This window comes from Bufo gargarizans, unplaced genomic scaffold (genome assembly GCF_014858855.1).
Source record: "Bufo gargarizans isolate SCDJY-AF-19 unplaced genomic scaffold, ASM1485885v1 original_scaffold_1246_pilon, whole genome shotgun sequence".
NCBI lineage: Eukaryota > Metazoa > Chordata > Amphibia > Anura > Bufonidae > Bufo > Bufo gargarizans.
In genome coordinates this window covers 319,939-345,182 of record NW_025334286.1, presented here as the reverse complement: position 1 = coordinate 345,182, position 25,244 = coordinate 319,939, and the positions used below count along the sequence as shown (strand labels likewise).

Below are 25,244 nucleotides of genomic sequence, written 5' to 3'. Positions count from 1 at the left end.
CGGTCACAGGTGTTGGACCACCACCCATCAGACACTGATGACCTATCAAAAAATAATGCAATAGCCCTCTGCAAACCAAATAAAGTACAATAATGCCATAGTAATAGAAAATATTCTGGTGCTAATGCTATGCTTATTTTGTAAATTTGAGATTCTTGGCAAATACATTTTGAACAAAATGTATTTGCCAAGAATCTCAAATTTACAAAATAAGCATAGCATTAGCACCAGAATATTTTCTATTACTATGGCATTATGGTACTTTATTTGGTTTGCAGAGTGATGTTGCATCGTATTTTCTTCTGTGTGCTTCTAGCCATGGCAGGGTGCACCTGCGCATTAGGATGTGCTGACTGACCCCCTTTTTTCTTTGCTACCCAGAGCATAGATCATCTGTAGTAAAATATATATATATATATATATATATTTATATTTATTTATATTTATATTGTAGAGAGAGAGATATACAGTACAGACCAAAAGTTTGGACACACCTTCTCATTCAAAGAGTTTTCTTTATTTTCATGACTATGAAAATTGTAGATTCACACTGAAGGCATCAAAACTATGAATTAACACATGTGGAATTATATACATAACAAAAAAGTGTGAAACAACTGAAAATATGTCATATTCTAGGTTCTTCAAAGTAGCCACCTTTTGCTTTGATTACTGCTTTGCACACTCTTGGCATTCTCTTGATGAGCTTCAAGAGGTAGTCACCTGAAATGGTCTTCCAACAGTCTTGAAGGAGTTCCCAGAGATGCTTAGCACTTGTTGGCCCTTTTACCTTCATTCTGCGGTCCAGCTCACCCCAAACCATCTCGATTGGGTTCAGGTCCGGTGACCGTGGAGGCCAGGTCATCTGGCGCAGCACCCCATCACTCTCCTTCATGGTCAAATAGCCCTTACGCAGCCTGGAGGTGTGTTTGGGGTCATTGTCCTGTTGAAAAATAAATGATGGTCCAACTTAACGTGAACCGGATGGAATAGCATGCCGCTGCAAGATGCTGTGGTAGCCATGCTGGTTCAGTATGCCTTCAATTTTGAATAAATTCCCAACAGTGTCACCAGCAGAGCACCCCCACACCATCACACCTCCTCCTCCATGCTTCACGGTGGGAACCAGGCATGTAGAGTCCATCCGTTCACCTTTTCTGCGTCGCACAAAGACACGGTGGTTGGAACCAAAGATCTCAGATTTTGACTCATCAGACCAAGGCACAGATTTCCACTGGTCTAATGTTCATTCCTTGTGTTCTTTAGCCCAAACAAGTCTCTTCTGCCTGTTGCCTGTCCTTAGCAGTGGTTTCCTAGCAGATATTCTACCATGAAGGCCTGAGTCACACAGTCTCCTCTTAACAGTTGTTCTAGAGATGTGTCTGCTGCTAGAACTCTGTGTGGCATTGACCTGGTCTCTAATCTGAGCTGCTGTTAACCTGCGATTTCTGAGGCTGGTGACTCGGATGAACTTATCCTCCGCAGCAGAGGTGACTCTGGGTCTTCCTTTCCTGGGGCGGTCCGCATGTGAGCCAGTTTCTTTGTAGCGCTTGATGGTTTTTGTGACTGCACTTGGGGACACTTTTAAAGTTTTCCCAATTTTTCGGACTGACTGACCTTCATTTCTTAAAGTAATGATGGCCACTCATCCTTTTTTACTTAGCTGCTTTTTTCTTGCCATAATACAAATTCTAACAGTCTATTCAGTAGGACTATCAGCTGTGTATCCACCTGACTTCTCCACAACGCAACTGATGGTCCCAACCCCATTTATAAGGCAAGAAATCCCACTTATTAAACCTGACAGGGCACACCTGTGAAGTGAAAACCATTTCAGGTGACTACCTCTTGAAGCTCATCAAGAGAATGCCAAGAGTGTGCAAAGCAGTAATCAAAGCAAAAGGTGGCTACTTTAAAGAACCTAGAATATGACATATTTTCAGTTGTTTCACACTTTTTTTGTTATGTATATAATTCCACATGTGTTAATTCATAGTTTTGATGCCTTCAGTGTGAATCTACAATTTTCATAGTCATGAAAATAAAGAAAACTATTTGAATGAGAAGGTGCGTCCAAAGTTTTGGTCTGTACTGTAGATAGAGAGAGAATTGCTCTGACAAAAAAATAAAAAATTAGTCCCGGATTATGAAACGTCTGGCCTGGGACTATTCAGTAATTTTCTGGTAAATGGTCAAACACGAGTTTAATTGGCTGCTGAAATATTCGTATAGATGGAGAGAAACAACAAAAGCCTTAGAAATGCCAAAAATCGCAGCCAAGCAAAATGTAAGAGTCTTACTAAAACAAGAGTCTGATGGATCCAGTCACGTCCAGCACAATACATCATTTTCGGATGAAATGCGCTGTTTTTTTTCTCAATTTACAAGAGTGATTACTACATACAGCAGATTATACTCTCAAGGCTCTGGACACCTTTGCACTGATTCGTTCTTTTATTGGATTATTTGTTTCCTACAACTTTCACGTTGGGCTTCATGATAAATGTCCTACCATTTTGCTTCTGCAGTGCGTGTGAGTCCTTCACCCAGCCACTGCTGCTGCTGAATCCGACATCTGTCAGAGCACTGTTGTGGTTTCTGACAGCTCTCTCTGCTCTTCCCCTCCCTTCTCTCAGTCTTAGGGCTCATGCACACGAACGTATTTTCTTTCCGTGTCCGTTCTGGGGTTTTTTGTGGATCGTATCTGGAACCATTCATTTCAATGGGTCTGCAAAAAAAAAAACAGAAGTTACACCGTGTGCATTGCGTTTCCTTATGTCCGTTACTCAAAAAAATAGAACATGTCCTATTATTGTCCGCATTACGGACAAGGATTAGTACTGTTATATTAGGGGCCAGCTGTTTCGTTCTGTAATAGGGACGTCATCCGTATTTTTTGCGGATCGTTTTTCTGTGGACCGCAAATTACATACGGTCGTGTGCATGAGTCCTTAGACATAGCAGCAGGGAGGGGGAGAACTTTCTAAAATGCAGATCAGAGTGTGGATGGGGGAGAAAAGCACCCAAGGAGACATTACATAGGAAAGAATGCACATACAGGGCAGGTTTCAGGGGAAGAATCACATAGGAGGTGTATAAAAGTATAGAAAAATCAGAGCAGGGATGACAGACTCTGCAGGAGAGGGGAGGGAGAGTCACACACTCCTCAGCACTAGTGTCTCCCAGCACAAGGGAGAGGAGATACCTGTAGGATAAAAGGGGGAAATCAGTTCAGGAATGAAGCCGTGTTAACACATGAAAACGAGTGAAGGCAGCAGTATCCTGGACACACATACACCTCACACCCAGGATGTTTAACTGGGAGGAAAAGTCTGTAAACTGCATATCATGGGGTCTGAAAATTTATTATAAACCTAGTGCAGCTTTTCTTTAAAGTTCTCTCTAAAATCACTTTTTTTGCAAGTCAAAGATGTCCATAGCCTGATGGTCCAGAATTCAGTAAAGCGAGAATCAGATATTGCATTATTTTATAAAGTCACTGAATGGTCCAAACTGGACCTAAAATGAAGATCAACAGAAAAGTGATGGCAGCCCCATGCTGGACCAACTACCAATGATCAGACATGTCCACCATAAAAAAAAAAGTGAACATTTTTGTTATCCAGCATTTCACAATCCAGAAAGTCTGATAATCCATATTTTCCAGCACAGAACTCCAATATGACAAGGAATTTCATTTTTGCTTTGAAACTTTCCAAAACTTTTATAATAAATTAGAATTTATTTTTCTTTTCCGGGAATGTTTTATTTCCTTCAGTTCTTCTCACGCCCGCTGACATCTGGGCTGCACATTATTGTATATTAATTACATTCTTCTTTCTCCCCCTTTCACTGAGGTCTGAGGATATGAAGGGCTATAAATGACACTTGACCAAACTGCTACATAAACCTTTGGGGTTTGCAAAATTTTCACAATCTGAGCAGCAAAAAGACTAAAACCTTATAAATCTCGTGTTCTCATACCCGCGGCTGCTCATTTCATGGGGAACATCGCTCAGCCCCGACATATTAAAGCTATTATCCAATCACTGAGGGGAAGGCAATTTTCATAATTTGGCAGAAACGCTTCACTTTTCACAAAAATACCTATATATATTTTTTACACTTTGGAACTGCAAATTGAAGTGACGGCTTAAATGGCTGAATATCAAAAAATTCCAATGAAAAAAAATTACCAGGTCTGTAAAACCTTATATTATACTGAAGAACAGAGCACGTGGAATAAAGAGCCGCCATTGTGTCGCGGTCTTACCATTCACTACGCTGTGTGCGTCCATCATCATCCTCAGATTTTATATTCTGTGAATATTGTACTCCTGCTGCTTATTTCCACCAGTGACCTCTACAGGGCAAATGTGGTACTACATGGCGGCCATTCAGATGACCGTGTAATACATGGATGGCCTTGGGCCACGTCTGTTTGTTCTCTAGAGGAGACCACCTTTATTACAGCACATAGACGTAATAAGTCTACTTTTACAGGTTGTAAAGGTAGAGGCGGGGGAGGGGGGAGGTTTTTGTGACATCAGTACATGCACTATGAGTGTGAATGAAGGGTCCCAAAGAAACGAGCGGGGAAACAGCTGTATGCAACACTCCCATACTTTCTATGAAGAATGGCTGCACACAGTAGAGGTGGTGAGGTCCTACAGGTGATGATCGCCTTCTTGCAAGATTTAGCTTTAGAGGAAACGTGCACCTGGATGGATTGCATCTACTAGAAGTGAAAAATTAAGATTTTCATTCAAAAAATGCCTGCAGAAATTCTAAAAGCTGTGAACAATTGAAAAGGAAAGTATATTATATAAATGTAGAGTTAATTCAAGTACTTGGAGAGGGCTCACCTACTGCTCAGGCAATGAAAGGGTGCACCTACAAAAAGGATTCACCCAATCCTTTAAAAAATATTTCAAAAAGAGGTAGGTGGTGTGCCCTACTATCTTTACCTCTTTTTGAAATATTATATAAATGGCTAAGTTTGTTCAAACTGGAATACCCCTTTAAAATTCTGAATTGTGCTGAAATTCCACCTCCCATAACCGACACCCGTGTCCGTTATAAGTCACTCACTCTCGCTCCTTCTCCGTCAGTTTGTCGTTGATATTGTCTTTGATTGCAGATCTGGAGCCCTTATGGAGAATGGGATATCGCAGTGGTGCTTGTAGGAAGAAGGAAATCATAGATACCAGATGAGCCGTGTAGCCCAGCGCCACAGCCACGCTGCCGTCATCTTTAGCTGCAAAACAATCATTTATACCCAAAATGTGACAAGTCTGACAATACAAAAGTAATATTTTGCATTAAAATCAGTCCGTATCTGAAAATTACTGCACTGTTCACATTCTAGTCAGTTACATCCTGTATTATACTCCAGAGCTGCACTCACTATTCTGCTGGTGCAGTCACTGTGTACATACATTACATTACTTATCCTGTACTGATCCTGAGTTACATCCTGTATTATACCCCAGAGCTGCACTCACTATTCTGCTGGTGCAGTCACTGTGTACATTACATTACATTACTTATCCTGTATTGATCCTGAGTTACATCCTGTATTATACTCCAGAGCGGCACTCACTATTCTGCTGGTGGAGTCACTGTGTACATACATTACTTATCCTGTACTGATCCTGAGTTACATCCTGTATTATACTCCAGAGCTGCACTCACTATTCTGCTGGTGCAGTCACTGTGTACATACATTACATTACTTATCCTGTACTGATCCTGAGTTACATCCTGTATTATACCCCAGAGCTGCACTCACTATTCTGCTGGTGGAGTCACTGTGTACATACATTACTTATCCTGTACTGATCCTGAGTTACATCCTGTATTATACTCCAGAGCTGCACTCACTATTCTGCTGGTGTAGTCACTGTCTACATACATTACATTACTTATCCTGTACTGATCCTGAGTTACATCCTGTATTATACTCCAGAGCTGCCCTCACTATTCTGCTGGTGCAGTCACTGTGTACATACATTACATTACTTATCCTGTACTGATCCTGAGTTACATCCTGTATTATACTCCAGAGCTGCACTCACTATTCTGCTGGTGGAGTCACTGTGTACATACATTACATTACTTATCCTGTACTGATCCTGAGTTACATCCTGTATTATACTCCAGAGCTGCACTCACTATTCTGCTGGTGCAGTCACTGTGTACATACATTACTTATCCTGTACTGATCCTGAGTTACATCCTGTATTATACTCCAGAGCTGCACTCACTATTCTGCTGGTGGAGTCACTGTGTACATACATTACTTATCCTGTACGGGCAGTTTTTTGTGTTCTGTATACGGAACCATTCATTTCAATGGTTCCGCAAAAAAAAAAAAAATGTACACCATATGCATTTCGTTTCCGTATTTCCGTTCCGTTGAAAGATAGAACATGTCCTATTATTGCCCGCAAATCACGTTTCGTGGCTCCATTCAAGTCAATGGGTCCACAAAAAAAACAGTACACATACGGAAATGCATCCGTAGGTCTTCCGTATTCGTTCCGTTTTTGCGGAACCATATATTGAAAATTTTATGCCCATCCTAAATTTTTCTATGTAATTACTGTATACAGTGAGGAACAGAAGTATTTGAACACCCTGCGATTTTGCAAGTTCTCCCACTTAGAAATCATGGAGGGGTCTGAAATTCACATTGTAGGTGCATTCCCACTCACAGACAGAATAAAAAAAACTAATAATAATTTATATAAAAATCAGGAAATCACATTGTATGTTTTTTTTTAAAGAATGTATTTGCCTTGCTCTGCTGAACACAAGTATTTGAACACCTGAGAAACAGCAAGAATTCTGGCTCTCAAAGACCTGTTAATGTGTCTTTAAAAAGTCCACCTCTACTCCACTAATTAATCTAACTTAGTAGCACCTGTCTGAGCTCTTCAAAGACCCCTGTCCACCCCACAGTCAGTCAGAAGCCAACTACTACCATGGGCAAGACCAAAGAGCTGTCAAAAGACACCAGAGACAAAATTGTGGACCTCCACAAGGCTGGAAAGAGCTTGGTGAAAATAGATCAACTGTTGGAATTGTTAGAAAATGGAAGAGGCTAAAGACGACTGTCAGTCTCCCTTGGACTGGGGCTCCATGCAAGATCTCATCTCATGGGGTATCACTAATGATAAGAAAGGTGAATAATCAGCCCAGAACTACAAGGGAGGAGCTGGTCAATGACATGAAGAGAGCTGGGACCACAGTTTCAAAGGTCACTGTCGGTAGAACAATACGCCGTCATGGTTTCAAATCATGCATTGCACGGAAGGTTCCCCTGCTCAAGTCATCACATGTCCAGGCCCGTCTGAAGTTTGCCAATAACCATCTGGATGATCCAGAGGAGGCTTGGGAGAAAGTCATGTGGTCAGATGAGACCAAAGTAGAACTTTTTGTTCTAAACTTCACTCGTCGTGTTTGGAGGAAAAAGAAGGATGAGTTGCATCCCAAGAACACCATCCCTACTGTGAAGCATGGGGGGGTAACATCATACTTTGGGGGTGCTTTTCTGCGAAGGGGACAGGACGACTGCACTGTATTAAGGGGAGGATGAATGGGGCCATTTATTGTGAGATTTTGAGCAACAACCTCCTTCCCTCAGTCAGAGCATTGAAGATGGGTCGTGGCTGGGTCTTCCAACATGACAACGACCCGAAGCACACAGCCAGGATAACCAAGGACTGGCTTCGTAAGAAGCATATCAAGGTTCTGGAGTGGCCTAGCCAGTCTCCAGACCTAAATCCAATAGAACATCTTTGGAGGTAGATCAAACTCCGTGTTGCTCAGCGACAGCCCCGAAACCTGACAGATCTAGAGGAGATCTGTGTGGAGGAGTCGGCCAAAATCCCTGCTGCAGTGTGTGCAAACCTGGTCAATAACTACAGGAAACGTTTGACCTCTGTAATTGCAAACAAAGGCTTCTGTACCAAATATTAACACTGATTTTATCAGGTGTTCAAATACTTCTGTTCCTCACTGTATGCCATATGGAAAAACGGAACGGAAAAAAGGAACAAAAACAGAAACACAACGGAAACAAAAAACAGAACAACTGATCCGCGAAAAACGGACCGCAAAACACTGAAAAAGCCATATGGTCGTGTGAAAGAGGCCTTACTTCAGTGTAAACTATGTAATGCTTTGTTTCCCCTGCGGGGGTGCTATAGGGAGGTGCAACGAAGTATACAAACCCTCATCTCAAGGAAGTGACCACCAGTCAGCCTCTCCCCAGGCCCCAACGGCAGATAACGGGGGCCAATAGACTGTAGTCAATGGCAAAACAAGGGGGAAATTATTTATAATGGGTGGCACAAAGGGGGGCAATTCTTAATACTAGGTGCACAAAGGGAGCCATTCTTAATACTTGGGGGGCACTTCATGGACATTATTCTCCCCATCGTGTGAATGTAGCCTAAGGAAAACAAGTTCTACCCCTAATCTAAAAATCTAATATTCTGCAGACACACAATATAACCAGCTCAGAAACAGAATGAACATTTATAAGAAATGTCTACATTTTTTATGATTTATTACTTCTGTTTAATAAAAACTGTTAAACTGCCTCAGCAGCCCGTCACCGGACCGCTCTGGGGCCCCTGTGATGCCTTGGACAGTCCATCTACAAACCACAGGCCCTGGTGGTCACATCAACAAAAGAAGATGCCATCCAATTGCTTGATTCCCTAGAGATGCTGCAATCCATATTAATTGCAGCATCTACAGGGTTAAAAAGTGGTGATCGGCACTTTGTCTGACCCTCATCGTTGCTGCAGGGCCATCAACCACATCCCCTGTGGGTGACAACGGGTTCCTGAGCAATATTAGACAGTTTCTGCTTTTCTCATAAGGTCCCAAGGTTCTGCAGTTTTGAAAATAATAAAGTCTGTGGCGGTCCCAGAGGTCAGACCGCAGTGATCATGAAGTAATGGCGCACCCGACCTATAGGTCTTCACTTTACACAATGGGAATACTTCTTTAAATAACTGCCCTCACCTGTCACCACCCTCCGGCTCCAACGCCTTTCCTGCAGTCCCCACTAAGGCAGAAATGGGATGTGTCGTCCACATGCATGTCACTGCTGCTGGCCAACGACCACAGCGGTGACGTGTGCAGGCACGGCCTATGACTGATGTCACCACAGAAGACTCTGATTGGCCATAACCAGATAAGCGTGTAGACGCCACGTCACACTTCCAGAAGCGCAGACGTAGCGGATATAAAGATGGAATCTGACGGCAATCACCTCTTCGCCGTACACGCCTTTCTTAACTCGAGGGACTCGCTTCTCTTCTGCAGCTTCTCCCGCTGAGAGTTAAATTTATTACCTGCAAGAAAAACACAGGATGAGGTTACGAGGTGTCCGGGTTTTGTCTTTTTTTTTGGTCCCTCTGTGCGTCGAGGTGGGGGGAGGGGGCTTATAGTTAACGGAGAAGATTTTTTTTCTTCAATTCATAAAAAGAGAAAAAATAAAATAAGAAGTCTTGAGCCGCTCTGCAGAAGGCTTCTGATATGTGCTCTTCTGGAAGTCCCTACGAATCCAGGGAAAACTGCGCTGAAATATCGCGCTACAGGATCAGTTACAAGCCTCGGTTAACCCCTTTTTCATTTTTGTGTTTTTTTTTACTCCCTGCCATTATTTTTCAGTTCACATAGCAGTAAGAGGGCTTGTTGTTTGTACTTTCAAATGACTCCATTTAAAGCCTCATGCACAGGACCATACGTATTTTGCGGTCCGCAAAAAACTGATCTGCCAAAAATACGGATCACATCCATGTGCATTCCGCATTTTGCGGAACTGAACAGCTGGCCCCTAATAGAACAGTACTATCCTTGTCCGTAATGCGGACAATAATAGGACATCAATTTTTTGGCGGACCGGAAATAGGACATACAGAAACGGAATGCACACAGAGTATCTTCAGTTTTTTTTGCGGACCCATTGAAATAAATGGTTCCACATACAGTCTGCAAAAAAAATAAAAAAATAAAAATAAAAAGAAATGGACACAGAAACAAAATACGTTTGTGTGCATGAGAAAGCAGGTGGAATTGGGGAAAAAGCACAATTCTGCCATAGTTTTATGGGTTTTGTTTTTATGGCGTTCACTACGATATAAAACTGACCTGTTCCCTTCAGTCTCCGTTTTTTTTTCATTTTGAGGTATGCATGACTTTTTGGTAATTTTTTTATTACATTTTTTGGAGAGGCGAAATGATGAAACAATGGCAAATTGGCCATTTGGAAATTACGCTGTACAGATCAAATATTTTTATATTAAATCGACATTTTCAGACACATTGATGCCTATGACTTTTTTATTGTTTATTTTCAGTTTGGGGAAAGGTGGGGGGGGGGGGGGGCCCCATTTGAACTTTTATATTTTTAAAAACTTTTTAAACTTTTTTTTTTGATCACCCTAGGTCAGTGTTTCCCAACCAGTGTGCCTCCAGCTGTTGCAAAACTGCAACTTCCAGCATGCCCACACAGCCAAAGGCATGTCCGGGCATGCTGGGAGTTGTAGTTTTGCAACAGCTGGAGGCACGCTGGTTGGGAAACACTGCCCTAGGTGACTAACATGCTGTCATTAGATTGCAATTTGTATAAAGCAATGGCATTTTATCCATTACAATATACAAAGATTGGTATATTCCAATCCAGTGCTGCCACCTGAAGGCCTACATTGGAATACACAGTATACTGTCCTCTGCAGTACATACAGTGATATAAAAAGTCTACACACCCCTGTTAAAATGTCAGGTTTCTGTGATGTAATAAAATGAGACAAAGATAAATCATTTCAGAACTTTTTCCACCTTTAATGTGACCTATAAACTGTACAACTCAATTGAAAAACAAAATGAAATCTTTTAGGTGAAGGGAAGAAAAAAAAAAAAAGTTCTGAAATAATTTATCTTTGTCTCATTTTTCATATCACAGAAAACTGACATTTTAACAGGGGTGTGCAGACTTTTTATATCCACTGTACCTGTAAAAGGCATAGGAGCCTCAGCATGCTCCGGCCTTTCACAGACAATGCACGGCATCCCTGATCACCACGTGGAGGAGCCGTTCCAGGCCTGGAAACACATAGCTTAGCTTCTGACCAAGGCATCTGTGAAGATGCCAATCGCAGACAATAGCCCTGGGTGTCTGCTGCGGAGCAAGCACCATCTTTAAAGACCCGACATGTGAGGTACTATTATGTCACGTCAGGAAAGGGTTAAAGGGGTTGTGGCATCTCAAGCATCGGTGGCATATCGCTCGGGTATGCCGCCTATGTCTGTCAGCTGCAGGGACTTCTAGGCCATGCACCCAGCTCTAGAACGGAGCCCACAAAGCGGACAGCGCAACGCGCATGCACAGCCGCCCTCCATTCATTTCTACAAATCATTTTTTTTAGGCTTTATGTTCCTGGGCTTTCAAAGTGCCCAGAATCGAGAACATTGTGGTGGTCTGAAGTCACGGATCCAGCAGATCAGATCTTCAGAGATGTTGAAAGACCATTTTTTGCTGAATTACGTTTTGAAAGACACATGACACATTTCAGTTTTCCTTACGTTTAGCATTCAGGGCGTTTCGTTCCTTATGGAGTTGCTCCACCTCCCGACCCAAAGCCTTCTTCTGTCTCTCCAGCTCGTCCTGAAGCACCAGGATTTTCAGTCGTAAACACTCGCTCTTCTTTTTCTGCATAAAAACCATTAGACAACCGGGGTCAGCACGTGGAGTAATGTCTCATGGTAATCTGACTTCTCCTCAGAATAGGTCATCAATATTGGACTGGTGGGGGTCTAAATCCTGGACCCCACTGATCAGATGTTTGAAGAGGCCTCCTCACTGCATACCAAGCATAGCACCATGCACAGTACAGCGGCTGTGCTTGGTACTGCAGCACTGAGCTGTACAATGGTCATGTGACCGATGGGTGTGACATCACAGGAGTCCAGACAAGAGACTGCAGCACCTTCCAGTAGCAGATCACAGGGATTGCCAGGAGTCAGATCCCCGCCAATTAGATATTCCTTTCCTGTGGATAGACCTTCAATTTTTAAGTGCCGGAAAACCCCTTTAGTGGGTTCTTCTGACTTCAGGTGTTTGAGGCCACCACTAGAGGGAACTAAAGGACTCACCGAATACAGATTATACACAGAACTCCATAATCAGCTCCCCCTAGTGGTAGTGAAATGTTACTCTTCAGGTCTTTGCAGGGGATTTGTATTTGCAAAATAAAGCCCTAATCTCTTTATTAAGAAATTACTCAAAGATGCGCCAAAGTTAAAAAATGGATAACCATTTTAGGTTTATTTCTGAGGATTGTTACGTTTACTGGTGTCTGTTAGGGTGCTACAGGCACAGGGTACAATCCCTACTCAAATGCGGCCACACTTTTAAAGGAGTTTTGAGGTTCTATCTTCAGGAAAGGTCATCAATATCTGATTGGCGGGGGTCCAACTTCCGATACTCAAGCTAATCAGTGGCCGTGCTTGGTATTGCAGCCCATTCATCTGAATGGGACTGAGCTGCACCTAGACCTTGTGACAGATAAGTGAGCCATCACTGGCTTAGAGAGCCCACAGCACTCAAACAGCTGATCTGCGGAGGTGCCGGGAGTCCGACCCCCACCAGATATTGATGATCTATCCTGAGGTTAGACCATGAATATCAAAATCCCGGACAACCCCTTTAAGTTTTATTTTGTTTGAATAAGTACCCAGACGGAAGTTTGCCTCTTCAGTTTTTATGGTGGCAATGTGTATTAACTCTAGATTGTTATGAAGAGTGATCAGAAGAATTGTAATTGGTTGCAAAGTTATTTTTCTTTCCATGAAAATGAACTTAAATCACAAAAACCCCAATTTACACTGCATTTCAGCCCTGCTGACATGACGCCAGTGATCTTCTCATTAGATCAGGAGAAAATGTTAAGGACAAGAACAAGGCAGCCAATATCAGGGAAGGGGGAGGTTGAAAACACTGTCTTCTTCTATTAACCATGGTTACCTCCAAGGAAACACGTGCAGTTATCATTGCTTTGCATCACCGGACAAGGGAACTGGTGATTGTAAGACTGCACCTACATCAACCTTTTATCGGATTATCAAGAAGGTCAAGGAGAGAGATTCAATTTCTGTAAAGAAGGCTTCGGGATGCCCCAAAAACTCCAGCAAGTGCCAGGACTGCCTCCTAAAGAGGATTCCACTACAGCAGGGCTGGCCAACCTGCGGCTCTCCAGCTGTTGCAAAACTACAACTCCCACCAAGCCCTGCTGTAGGCTGACAGCTGTAGGCAGACTGGGCATGCTGGGAGTTGTAGTTTTGCAACAGCTGGAGAGCCGCAAGTTGGCCATCCCTGCGCTACAGGATCGGGTCACCATCAGTGCAGCTCCAGAATGGCAGCAGACAGGTGTGAGGGCTTCTGGTGAATGGCCTGGTGTCAAGAAGGGCAGCAAAGAAGCCACTTCTGTCCAGGAAAAACATTCAGGACAGATTGACATTCTGCAAGAAGTACAGGGACTGGACTGCAGATGACGTGGGGGGGAGGGGAGAGTTATTTTCTCTTATTAAGACCCTTTAGACGGGTTGTCCGGGTTCAGAGCTGAACCCGAACATATCTCCTTAGTCATCCGGTCATCCCTTCTGAGTGGAGCATGTCATGCTCCAATGCTCTCCCTTGCCCTGCACTGAATCACGCAGGGCAAGGGCTTTTCAGCAGATTTGGTGACGTACCGGGTCTCACCATGGGAATGCTAGCCGGAGGCTTCCACCTAGCAGTGTTCCTGGTGACGTAAAACAGGCTAGGGCAGCACTAAATCCTGCCCATCAGAGCCGGTGACGTCTAGGGGCTGCCTGGGTGAAGGGGATATGTCCAGGTTCAGCTCTGAACCCGGACAACCCCTTTAAGACTGTATGGGACATCACTCTCTCCCAACCATCCAGGAGCAATCGGGTGATGACCAATGCTTTTTTTCAGCATGATGGCCCCCAGTTCTAATTCCCATTGTGTTCCTGTGATCAATCCTCGGGTGGAAAAACAGAACCAAAGAAATTGTGATAAACTTCGAGCACTGACTAGACATGAAGAGGCTGTCATCAGTCAGGATTTGGCCCAGAAGCTGACATCCAGCATGGCAGGGCGAACTGCAGATGGAAAAGAAGGGTCATCACTGGAAATATTGAGACCTTACATAAACTTGAGGGATTTCTCAAGAAAAGGTGAAAAATAATTTATTTATAAATAAACAATTTCTACAATTATCCTTCACTATTACCATAGAGAGATCTAACAAAAAGATCCAAAAACATTAAAGCCAAAAACTGGCTGAAAACCTAAATTTCTGTCGGTCTCAAGGAGGACCTTCAGCCGCCGGCCGGAGCGCCGATACAGCGATTCTTACCAGCTTGTTGCTCGATGAAGATAAGCGCAATTTCTCCTCGATCTCCTTACCGATTTTCTGAACAGTCACTTGGGTCTGCTTGATGGCACATTGGGCCCGGTGAAGCCTGCAAAAGATGGAGCTGCATCACTCATATGAAGACATGGCGGTTCTATACAACCCGTGTGACCCTCGGCCAGTCGCTGGAACCACAGCGCTCAGCCCCAACGAGCAACCCTTTAAAGGGGCTTCCTCATGAAGAACACAGGGCTCTGCTTGAATGAAGCAGAAGCATGAATCCCGTGTGCACCGATCATGCTTTACACTGCAGTTTTACTCCATTAAGTGACATCAGCTTTGCTGTACTGTCTATTAGAGCCTGTGGCAGTCTGAAGTCTTCTGCATGTGTCATTAGATGCTCTGGATGCTTTCATGGCCCTCCCCCATGCTCTACAGTGCAGCTCTGATTGGCTGCTGTGTATAAACATATTAGGAAATGGTCTCTGTTACATTGTCCATGACTAGAAAAAGATAGCTCCATTAATCCAAAAACAGCACCACCCCTGTGCACAGGTGGTTTGTGGTATTGCAGCACTAGTGCGAGGTCTTAGGATGAGATTTTAGTAACACCAATTAGCGCATTAAGTGCCCCCTATTTATTTCCCAGGAAGCGATAAGGTCGCAGCCGCATTCCTAGACGTGTGGCTGAGCGCTCTGGAGAGGCAGGGATTTTTCCTGTCATACGCATCAAGTGCTGGTCTAAGTGTAATATGCATCAGCCGGAGTGACGGTCTGGAGGGGGCGCTCTTGAGAAAACAGTAGAGGATTAGACTTCAGTGTAAATGTTTGCTCAGGAGAGGTCAGCTCACCGCCTGAAGGACATCTCCGGGCGGCCGAGGCGCTGACAGCGTGGAGGGGACGCCGGCTATAGTAATGTATACAAGCAGCATGCATGCTGCTGAGCGGTCAGCAGAGCACAGCACCACCTGGTGGACACGTGAAGCATCACACGTGTTTATTTCAGATAGGGACCTTAGATTGTGAGCCCCATTGGGGACAGTTGGATGATAATGTCTGTAAAGCGCTGCGGAATATAGTAGCGCTATATAAGTGTGTATAATAAATAATAATATGTGGATTATCTACAATTTATTTTGTTTGGCTCTGGATAGACTGGGGTGTGGAGTCGATGGGATCCCCTGGTCTTCCACACAAGGAAGTACAGGAATGCAGATTCCCGGGTTTTGACCCCCACAAGAGATACAGTAGTGGTGAAGCAGTAGCAGTGTGGTCAGTAACAAAGGGTTGTCACCAGGCTCGGACTGGCCCACAGGGGTACAGGGAAATCCCCCGGTGGGCCCCTGTGCAAAGTGGGCCCCTAGTCTTCCACTCCCTGCACAAGTGGCACATAACACATTAGACTTACTGCACTATATACATATACTCAATGTACAGCACCTCCACCAGGCTATGTTCATATAAAAATGTATTAGATTATTTATTATGTTTGAATGTATCCGTACAGTGGGCCCCCAAAATAAATTTTACTGGTGGGCCCTAGGTACCCCAGTCCGACACTGGTTGTCACCATGAGAGCAGTCAGGATGCGACAGGACGAAGGACAAGATGGATAAGTGTCTGATTGGCAGATGTCCGATTACTTGGGCCCCTACCGATCCCTAGAACAGGGGCCCATGTTGCCCTATTTGAATGAAACTGCAGAATCGCATGTGTGCTGCCAATCAATTCAACTCTAATGGACAAGTCATAGAGTAGAAGGGATCGGTAGCGCGTTTGCCTGTCTGTCGCGCCATTCAATAGGGAGGACACATGTTCTAGCGATCAGCAAGGGCCCCAGTGATCGGACCCCCGCCAATGAGACACTTAACCCTCATCCTGCGGAAAGGTTCTTGTAATGTGACAACCCCTTTAAATCAGGTAGTGGTTCTCTCACCAACCAGACCATGCCATGCAGCTGAAAAAAAAAAAAAAAAGCTGTTCAGTTGCCTAGTGGCCAGATGTGGGCATCGGCAGGGACCGCAGCTGCCAACAGCAAGGTGGCGATGGAACCAGGCAACATGAGAAACAGGGGATGCAATGCATTAATGGGGTTATTCAGGCCCCTGAAATTGATGGTCATTGACATTAACCCCTTCAGGACCCTGCCATTTTTCCACCTTAAGGACCAGGCCATTTTTTGCAGATCTGACCAGTGTCACTTTATGTGGTTATAACTTTAAAACGCTTTTACTTATCCAGGCGATTCTGAGATAGTTTTCTCGTCACATATTCTACTTCATTGACAATGGTAAAATGAAGTAAAAAAAAATATTTTTTTTTTATTTATAAAAAAAAATCTAAATTTACCTAAAATTTTGCAAAATTAGCAAATTTCCAAATTTCAATTTCTCTACTTTTATAATAGATAGTAATACCTCCAAAAATAGTTATTATTTTACATTCCCCATATGTCTACTTCCTTTTTTTATTGTTTGTTTCAGTTTTACATAACAAAGATTTTTGAAAAAAAAAATGATTTTTTAGTGTCTCCACATTCGGGGCGACTGTCTTGTGTAGGGACTCATTTTTTTCGGGATGAGATGACGGTTTTATTGGTACTATTACAGAGTGCATATGACTTATTGTGATGTAAGGTGACAAAAAAAAAAAAGGCTTTTTTCACACCTTAAATGGTATTCACCTGAGGGGTTAGGTCATGTGATATTTTTATAGAGCAGGTTATTACGGACACGGCGATACATAAATAAAAAGTAGACATATTAGGTAAGTTTTACACAATGATTTCATTTTTGAAACAAAAAAAATCATGTTTTAGTGTCTCCATAGTTTGAGAGCCATAGTTTTTTCAGTTTTTGGGCGATTACTGTATCTTAGGTAGGGTACTATTTTTGCGGAAAGAGATGACAGTTTGATTGGCCTTATTTTGGGGTGCATATGACTTTTTGATCGCTTGCTATTACACTTTTTGTGATGTAAGGAGACAAAAAAATTGCTTTTTTTACACCAGTTTTTTTTTTTTTTTTTTTTACAGTGTTCACCTTAGGGATTAGGTCATGTGATATTATAAAGCAGGTTCTTACGGATGCGGCAATACCTAATATGTATACTTTTTTTTAATTTACTTAAGTTTTACACAATAACAGCATTTAATAAAATAAAAAAACTTTGTTTTAGTGTCTGCATATTCTGAGCCATAGTTTTTTTTTATTTTTTGGGCGATTGTCTCAGGTAGGGGCTCATTTTTTGCGGGATGAGGTGCCGGTTAGATTGGTACTATTTTTGCGGGCATACGCCTTTTTGATCGCTTGGTGTTGTACTTTTAGTGTTGTAAGGTGACAAAAGCATGGTTTATTTAGCACACATTATGGATAATAATGACCTGAGGATAGGTCATTAATTTCAGAAGCAGGGAAGTTTGTCCCTCAGCTCTGAGACAAGGCCTCCAGATGTCAGAGGTGTGTAGTATTGAAAATGTCAGGCATGTATGAGTTAACTCTTAATGGTATGATGCTTATAGCTTATACAACAGTGCCACCTAGGTATGAGCAGGTAATACTACACCAGTAGCAAAAGTGCATTCTGGGTAGTGTTATGATGTCACATTTCTTATCAATGTACACGCCTATTCAACAATGATTGGAAAGTTCCAAACTAGGAAGGTGTGCTCATCTGAAGTGTTGGTTAAGAAACCAGATACCAAAAAGAGGGGGGACACACAAAAAGAAAAAACAAAGAAACATAGGGAGATCTCTGGAGAAAGATTTTGGGATTATCAGAAAAAATCTTTGGAGAGATGACTTCCCCTAGACTCTACCCATTTCCTACATCCTTAGGCCTAGTTCACACGAACGTATGGCTTTTATAGTTTTTTCCAGTCCGTTTTTCACGGATCCGTTGTTCCGTTTTTGAGTTCCGTTGTGTTTCCGTTCCGTTTTTCAGTATGGCATATACAGTATACAGTAATTACATAGAAAAAAAATCAGGCTGGGCATAACATTTTCAATAGATGGTTTCGCAAAAACGGAACGGATACCGAAGACATACGGATGCATTTCCGTATCTGTTCCTTTTTTTGCAGACCCATTGACTTGAATAGAGCCACGGAACAAAAACGGAAATACGGAAACGGAATACTTACGGAACACATTCCGTTTTTAATGCGGAACCATTAAAATTAATGGTTCCGTATACGGAACACAAAACTACACTCGCAAAAAAAACAAGTGTGTGAACTAGGCCTTAGGTAATGTATACTTTTATTTATATGTAGTATTGATCGAAATGAATTGGCTTGATACTTAGCCAGATACCCACTTATTTGTGGACGTGTAACGTTAGTTGCTGCATCAATATCATCTCTGATTCAGTTACGATGCATATAACTGAATCAAGGAGATAATATTGGAGAAACTCTTTGTTGGGAATCTTTATATTCCCTAGTTTGATATCAAGCTGATAATGTATACGTTTTATTGCAATACTACCATTATCCAAGATTGGGCATAAGAGTTGGCAGGGCAAGGGTTCGTATCTGTCATTTTCTTTATTGAATTTCTGTGAATATTCAGTTGATTGATATATCTCTCCTAATTGAAAGCAGTATTGCATAATATTCTCGTGTTGGTTGAGTAATGTTTTGTTGGCACCATCTAGTGGCGAATTCTGGGTATTACATATCATTGTATATTATTGAAATTTACATTGATTAATTTTTGATAGTATTTTAAATTAGAGTACTTTCACACTAACGTTTTTCTTTTTCGGCATAGTGTTCCGTCCTAGGGGCTCTATACCAGAAAAGAACTGATCAGTTTTATCCCCATGCATTCTGAATTGAGAGCGATCCGTTCAGGATGCATCAGGATGTCTTCAGTTCAGTCTTTTTGACTGATCAGGAAGGAGATAAAACCGCAACATGCTACTGTTTTATCTCCGGCCCAAACAAATGGAACGCTTGCCCGAATGGCGGATCCGGCATTTTTTATTTATTTTTTTACATAGGAATGTATTAGTGCCAGATCCAGCATTCAAAATATCGGAATGCCGGATCCGGCATTCCGGTCTGCAAAAAAGAAAAAAAATGCCGGATCCATTGGATTCTTCTGCCGCAAGTGTGAAAGTACCCTTATTGTATAATAAATCATTTATATTTTGCATAGATGATTGTACCCTGTTATTTACTGATTTCACAAAATAATTAGGTTCTTGATCGAACTCTTGGAGATGTTTATATGTCCATCTCACGGATCAATATCATTTGAATAATTTTTATTTTGATCCATTAGTTGTTTTTTTTTTATTTATAAAGCATTTGGCCTTTATATAACCCTACAATGTGAACGCATAGCACCCGCACTGAATCCAGACCCATTCATTTCTATGGGTCTGTGTACATGAGCGTTCTGTACACAGACCCTGTGTTGCGTGAAAAACACAGTATGTTCTATTTTCAGCGTTTTTCACGCAGTCCTGGCCCCATAGAAGTGAATGGGGCTTCAGTGAAAGTACGGATGCAATGCGTTTTTCACTGATGGTTGCTAGGAGATGTTGTTTGTAAACCTTCAGTTTTTTTATCACGCGTGTGAAAAACGCATCAAAACGCATTGCACCCGCGCGGAAAAAAACTGAACGCAATCGCAGATGAAACTGACTGAACTTGCTTGCGAGTTTCACTGAATGCACCCTGAACGCATCCGACCTAATCCATATTATTCGTGTGAAAGAGGCCTTACTCTGCCGGAAAAAATGTAGTGTGACCTCCGAAGGTGGAAGGTGTCTGGGCTGCTTCCCTGTGAGATCGCTATGCCATCACTAAGAGGAGGAAGAGAGCAGGGGAGCTACCGAGCATGTGCGTCCACCACTGACTGCAGGAGGAGGTGGACCTGAAGGATAAACAGCAGGGGGCGCTACCAGAGAGGAAAATGTACATACAATATCAGCACGGAATTTTTGGTGCTTCATTTGAAGTGTCCCATTCACAGCATAGAAATACTTTTCATGCTACAACCCCCTTAAGGACCAGGATCACCTGCAGACCTTAAGCAGTTCAGTGCTCTCTGCTCCAGAGTCCTCATGACAACACTTCTTTGCTCTGGATCTATTTTACAATCCACATCAGTGTCCACACACACATACCTCATTATATGGAGGCTGTGGAGGGTTGTCTGGATATGCAGTGAGTGAGGTGCGTCCCGAGAGGTACTTACCTTACTTTCGAAAGAGGCGCCATAATAGCCGTCGTTGAGACCGAAAATGACTTCATTCGGGTTACAGGCATGAATCTGTGGAGACAGTGAGAAGAGGTTCTGGGGGTCAGTGAAGAAGCCGACGCAAGAGGACCGTAATGGAGAAGATTTACAGAGCAACCAATCACATTACAGCAATCGCTTTTAAGTCAGGTTAGAAAATGAAAGCAGCGTTGTGTGAACGGCTATGGTAAGGAGGACGTGGGTCACGTGACCTATGTGCTGCAAACAGGAGGTGAAGATGATGAGAGTTGTTTGGGTACGTGCGCTTCTCTATCCATTACAGTATGCTCAAATACAGACTGTTTAATCAATCAGCCCGTTTTATGGGTTTAGTTACGGTATTGCCAATGCGGCAAAACTGAGCAGTTACCATCATTCTCTGGGTCAGTATGATTACAGCAATACCACATTTATACAGTTTTTCTTGCGTTTTAACCCCTTCAGCCACCGTGGCGTACCTGTACGTCACGGTGGCTGAGAATGTATGAAGAGGGCTGCCGCTCTGGGCACGCTCCATACGCGGGAGGTGCTGGCTGTATAATATAATGACCGGCGATTGCTTTCAATATCGATTGTAGCATCTGTGAGGTTAGGCAGAGGGATGCAGCCTTCCGATCGGAGTCCTTGCAGTGAAATTGCGGGGCTCCAATCAGTTACTATGACATTCTGGCCGCTGGAAAGCTGCGCACGAGGCACGGCTTAGCAGGTATAGCATCAGAATCCCATTCACTATAATAGATTTCTCTGTGCCCGGTATTTAAGGGGTTAGTTACTGGGTAAGACACCGTGATATCTGAGCACAGCGATTATAATTTCTTTTTCCAACAATAATTTTTATATATTTTTTTAAATATATTTTAAAGTTATAGTTATTTTCATTCATGTGTAGAATATATATATATATTAATAAACATAACTTTTACATCAATTCTCATACATCAGTTTCATTGGTTTCTTAGTTATGGATTTAAATTACGGTATTAATAGATAATAAAAGGGAGCAAATTGTATTAGGATGTGACGGCTCGCCTCGTTGCTCTATATGGAGCGGGTGCTTCAAACAATATAGACACACCCCGTCTATGAGGCAAAGAATAAATATAGAATATAGCTTGGTTGTGCACACCTCATACGGAATATGTATCCTTATATACGTATTAAATATTTATTATACATATAAAACAAACAATGTGTTAAAATATTATAGATATTCGTAATAAAAAAAAGGTCTTAATATATTGTGACCGTAGTGGGATAGGATCGCGGACCTGCTGGATGAAACATAACGCAACGCGCTTATAGTAATATTGTTGCGGTTTTCACCCCATTGTGGTTATATATTATTTATAATTGTGTCCACTGATGAAAGTTTTGCACCTTTTGACAATTCATTTTTATTCTACATACTAAATCCAGGAGGTCCCATTGTGGATGGTCTTATAACTATTTTCCTTTTGCAGGTTCACATATTTTGCACATATCATATTGTGGTGTTATCTTGGATCAGTTGTGACAGATTAATTTATATAATTTATTTTATTTTTATATATACTATTAGTTCACTGGCAAAATATTAGGTTCTATTAAGAGACAATCATCCCAGGGATCGAACCATATTAAAGTCTTATCCCACGACGGTCACTATATATTAAGACCTTTTTTTGACGAATATCTGGAATATCAGTGATTTCATATAATATTTTAACACATTGTTTTATATGTATAATAAATATTTAATACGTATATAAGGAAGCCTCTGTGAATACATATTCCGTATGAGGTGTGCACAACCAACCTATATTCTAGATAATAAAAGGGGTTGACATGCCGATATATTAGTGAAATTGGTTTTGAATATGTAAATATACATATAAATGTAAAATAAGCATATACTTAAACATTAAATATCAGAACTATGTAGCATTTTGGGTGTGTGTGTGCGTCCACATCCACTCACTAGTGATGAGCGGCAGGGGTCATATTCGAATTTGCGATATTTCGCGAATATTTTGTAGAATATTCGTCGAATATTCGAAAATTCACGTTTTTTTTTTGAAAAATCGGCAAGGTAATGATTGTGTAATATGCGAATTTTCATAATTCGAATTTTCGGATTCGAATTTTTCATTGCGAATTTTTCTACTATGAGACAAAGAAGATTATAGCACTATATTAGCTAAATTGCTATATATTCGATTTTTTTCTAATATTCGCTATATTCTAAAAGAAGAATATATAGCAATATAGCGAATATTCGAAAAAAAAGAATAAAGAGCAATTTAGCTAATATAGTGCTATAATCTTTGTCTAATAGTTGTAATTTTTTTACTATAAAAAAAAGATTATAGCACTATATTCATTTTTTTCGAATATTCGCTATATTGCTATAACTTCGTTTTTTCGAATATTTGTAATATTCTAAAACAAGAATATATAGCAATATAGCGAATATTCGAAAAAAACTAATATAGAGCAACATTCGCAAACACTACTACTCCTAAAGTCAAGTATATTGCAGCCTTCTTATTGGCCCACAAGCTAGAAGCAATTTAGAATATTCAAATTTTTTTTTTTTATTCGATTTTTTTTTCCGAATAGTCGAAATTACGAATATATATAACTATATTCGAAATATTCGTGAATTTTCGAAGTACCTATATTCGCGATAAAAATTCGAAATTCGAATATTCGTGATCAACACTACTAATAACACATACGCATCCATACATCCCTATATATTCATATAGTAATATAAACTACATAAACATATACATGCACATGTGTTCATGCCCTTTTATACATGATATGTCATCGTGATCATACATATATTCACATATCAAATGTATACACACACACATACACACATTTGCAGTACCATACACATATATACAAATACAATATGCATTTTCTATTTTTAAAAAGATTAGTATATACGTATATCCCCACATTTGTATATATAAGGATTAGTTATTATATTTTTAAAAGTAAAGATATAACATGTAAATAATGTTAACAGTTTTAAAACTTATCTATAATTAGAGAGAATCTGTTTGGTATGTTGTTTAGGTAGTTCGGGTTCCATGGAGACCAATATTTTTTTATTTTACTGAAGGATAGTGAATATGATGCGTATTTAACTTCCATGTTGTAAGCTTGTGAAACCGATGTCCAGACTTCTGTGATGGTAGAAATTTCAGGTCTATTTTATTTTTGTGCTATGAGGCTTCTTGCGGCCAGTATTATATGGGATCCCACTGTTTTGGTATGTTGTGGAATAGGCTGATTTAGTAGGAAACATAAGGCAAAGTCTGGAGATGGTTGAACATTTGTATGTAGCATTCTGTTAAGCTTTTCAAATACCATTTTCCAAAAAGTCTGGATTTTTGGTTATGTCCACCATAGATGTAGATAGGTTCCTTGGGCTCCACAATTTTTCCAGCATAGATCGGAATAGTTGGAATCCATATGGCTTAGTTTTACCGGTGTTAGATGCCATCTCAGGAGTATTTTTCATGATTTGCATACTTCTGGACTAAAGAAGATTTGTGAGTTCACTTATAGCGAAAGCCTGTGAGCCCTGCTTCCTTCACCCAGACATAGAACCCCTGCGAGTCCAGCTTTTTTTTCACCACTTATAGAGAAAGCCTGTGAGTCCTGCTCCACCTTTTACTCAGAGGAAGCCTGTGAGTCCTGCTCCACCTTTTACTCAGAGGAAGCCTGTGAGTCCTGCTCCACCTTTTACTCAGAGGAAGCCTGCGAGTCCTGCTCCACCTTTTACTCAGAGGAAGCCTGCGAGTCCTGCTCCACCTTTTACTCAGAGGAAGCCTGCGAGTCCTGCTCCACCTTTTACTCAGAGGAAGCCTGCGAGTCCTGCTCCACCTTTTACTCAGAGGAAGCCTGTGAGTGCTCTTACAATTATTTATTACTAGCAGAAGGACCCGGCTTTGCACGGGTATATTTACTCTATTTCATTTTATGTTTCCGTGTGTCGTAAAAAGATATCGATAGTTTCCCCCATAACAGTGGCCTTCAACAGTGGGGCCGCCCCTTTCAACAGTAAAGAAAAATGGCTGGGTTGTCATTGAAACCTGGAGTAAAACTGTGTTTATAGCAGTTGGGGAATATCTCAGGAACGGTAGGTCCTAGAGAGCTGAGACTAAAACCGGTCTAAAACCTTCCCGGACACCTGATGTACCTGTGTGCCAAATTTGGTGAAGATCGGTCCAGTCGTTTGGTCGCGCATAAAGAACAGACAGAAATTTTTATATTATATATATATTATATTATATATATATATATATATATATATATATATATACTCGCCTACATCACAGCATAGACAACTATAGTAAAGGAGGGCCTGTAATGTATGTACACAGTGACTCCACCAGCAGAATAGTGAGTGCAGCTCTGGAGTATAATACAGAATATAACTCAGGATCAGTACAGGATAAGTAATGTAATGTATGTACACAGTGACTCCACCAGCAGAATAGTGAGTGCAGCTCTGGAGTATAATACAGGATGTAACTGAGGATCAGTACAGGATAAGTAATGT

The 25,244-nt window shown here is 41.5% G+C and overlaps 1 pseudogene; it reads right to left on the bottom strand.

Moving 5' to 3' along the window:
* The window catches only part of LOC122923131, a 71,059-nt pseudogene that overhangs the window by 24,335 nt on the left and 21,480 nt on the right, over positions 1-25,244 (bottom strand).